This window comes from Octopus bimaculoides, chromosome 5 (assembly GCF_046866305.1).
Source record: "Octopus bimaculoides isolate indiv1 chromosome 5, ASM4686630v1, whole genome shotgun sequence".
Lineage (NCBI taxonomy): Eukaryota > Metazoa > Mollusca > Cephalopoda > Octopoda > Octopodidae > Octopus > Octopus bimaculoides.
In genome coordinates, this window is record NC_142932.1 from 67558434 (window position 1) to 67561172 (window position 2739).

The 2739-nt window shown below is 31.4% G+C and overlaps 1 protein-coding gene across 1 annotated transcript in view; it reads right to left on the minus strand.

The window, feature by feature from the left end:
* Positions 1-470: 470 nt before the first annotated feature.
* The window catches only part of LOC149135579 (uncharacterized), a 33540-nt gene continuing 31271 nt past the window's right edge, over positions 471-2739 (minus strand). The window contains exon 2 of the transcript XR_016241911.1: positions 471-783. The gene's annotated coding sequence lies outside the window, so the exon portion shown is untranslated. The remainder of the gene's footprint in view (positions 784-2739) is intronic.

Consider the following 2739-nt stretch of genomic DNA (forward strand, 5'->3'; position numbering starts at 1 on the left):
GTTGATGTGTCCAGATTCTGTTCAATACTCTCTCACCTTCGTTCCCTTCCTTCATCAGTTCTGACAGTGCAAGGTCTCCCAGATTGTGGGAGATCACTTACTGCCCCTTGTTTTTCAAAATGACGAACTAAGTTCTTAATTGTGTTTTCACTTGGGGCATCTCTCACTTGAAAATGTCAACAACATGCTCTCTGGTTTTGAATAATTGCCCCCTGATTTTGAAAGAACAATTTCACCACTTGGAGCATTGTGTGGTGCCATATTTTTCTATAATTAATTTCCAGGCTCTAGTCCATAAAATCCCTGAAAAGGAAAGAAAATTGTCAAAAAATTAAAGAATTATCAAAAATTACAATCCTTCAGTGACTTTGGGGCCATCCTGTATAATGTAATTTTAATAACAAATTAAAAGTTCAAATATTCAGTTTATCAATATAAAAGTGTTATAAAATGTCAACTCTACACCTCCACACTTTAAGTATCCTTTATTTGTTACACTATTTCTATATTATTTTAGAAATATAAGATGACATTGGCATAAAAGAATTTTTAACTTGATATACATTAGCAATATATGCCACCTTTTAAATACCAAAAGAAGATATTACATGGAATGGACATAGTTTTACATCTATAAATCTGTGGCAGAATTGCTGTGAAATATTTCATCTGAGATTTATAACATTTCTCTATTTCACAGTCAGGAATATATACAAGATAATTTCAAGGAATTTGCAGCATCTTCAGCTATTGACAAAGTTCACTGTTGATGGGAATATTTTTCTGAAATAAAATATAAAAACAAAATATATAATGGTGAATGAAAAAGTTATGGAGAATGAATTATGCAAAAACCAGGTTAAATGCAAAACATTGCAATCCAAAAGTACTGATTATTTAGATAAGATAGGGAAAGAGAAAAGAAAAACATCACACCACTGTGAAAAGTTATTCTCTCAAGAGATTAACTTAATTACTCACAGACAAATTCATACAGAAGAGAAGCCATGAAGCCATACCACAGTGAAGTTTGTGGTAAATCTTTCTCTGTAACAAGTGATTTAACTGCTTACAAATGCATTCATACAGAAGAGAAACCATATTGCAGAGATATCTGTGGCAAATCATTCTCCCAGAGATTTCAAGTAACTACATCGAAAACATTCATTCAGGAGAGGTCATATAATTGTAGTTTATATTGTAAATCATTCTCTAAAGAAAGTACCTTAGTTACACAGTCATAATCAAACAAAGGAGAAGCCATATTGTGGTAAATCATTCTCTTAAAAGAGTATTTTAACAACACAAAAATGCATTCATACAAAAGAAAGACATATCACTGTGATATTTTTGGTAAAACATCCTCTGAAACAAGTCATTTAATTAAACACAAATGTATTCATACAGAAGGGAAACCATATCACTGTGAAATCTGTGATAAATCATTCACTTGAAGAAGTAACTTAACTACTCACAATCACATTCATACAGGAGAGAAACCATCTCCCAGACAGCTAGCTTAATGAGATACAAATGTATGCTCCCTGAAGAAAAGTTATATTGCTAATTTGTTTGGTAAATATTTCCCTCACAAAAAATATTTTTGTACACTTTATATTCATAGAGGAGAGTATCTGTATTAATGTCAAAAATCATTCTTTGAAGGAAATATATAACCATAAATATAATCACACCAGAAATGAGATACATCAGGGTGAACACAATCTTCCAACCTTTATTTTGTATAAATACAACTTTATCTACATTAGAGAAAGAAAACTGTGTTATTTTTATCTATATTAATGAGATCACTGTAATGTTTTAATAAAAAAACCTTCTCTTGGGACACTAATGTGGGTGTGTATGTGTGTGTGTGTGTATGTATATATATATATATAGATAAAGATATATGCATATATATATATATATATATATATATATATATATATATATATATATATATATATGCATATATCTTTATCTATATATCTGTCCACATATGTAGTTAAGATTTTTTCCATTTTCCTCACGCTAGCTTACTACACTCATCTGATAGTCGAGAGACCCTTACTGTTGTTTACTTATTTGTTTTCATATATGTACATTAATTTGCCTTGCTCAGGGCTGAATGCTTTTAGCTTGAGTCCTTGGCCCAGCTGGTTTCAAGTAGTATTAGAAATAAGTGAGCGAAACTACATGGACATTCCAGATTCTGACTGAAGAGGCGATTACTGCAAATGATCTGTGCAGCTTGTTTTGTCCACTTGTTGTGTTTTTCTGTTCTACCTTTGATGTGTGCATGCATGTGTAGGAAGAAAGTTAGCTTCAAGCAATCTGTAGTAAATATAAAAAACACCTTTTAGGAACAACAATGATTTATTGATGAATTTTTTGTATAGATGTATAATAAGCTAAAAAATTTCTTTTTATATTTCACAGTAGGCAACCAGGGTTGCCAGCTATGTGAATAAGAATACAAAAGTTAAGGAATGGAGTAGGTAAGATCCAGGCTACATAAGTTTCATAGCAAACAGTATCGCGAAAGTGGTAAATATCCAAGCGGAGTGTATACCGCAGGTTACTCATCAGGTCAAGGATATCTTGATTAAATGAAAGTTTACATTGTCACAAAGAAGTAGATGTTAACACATGGAAGATTCCATCAGAATGTGTAGAGAGCATGGTAAGAGAGAGAAATATAAATGTGGAGAGAAATTAGAAATATAAGAATATTACTAA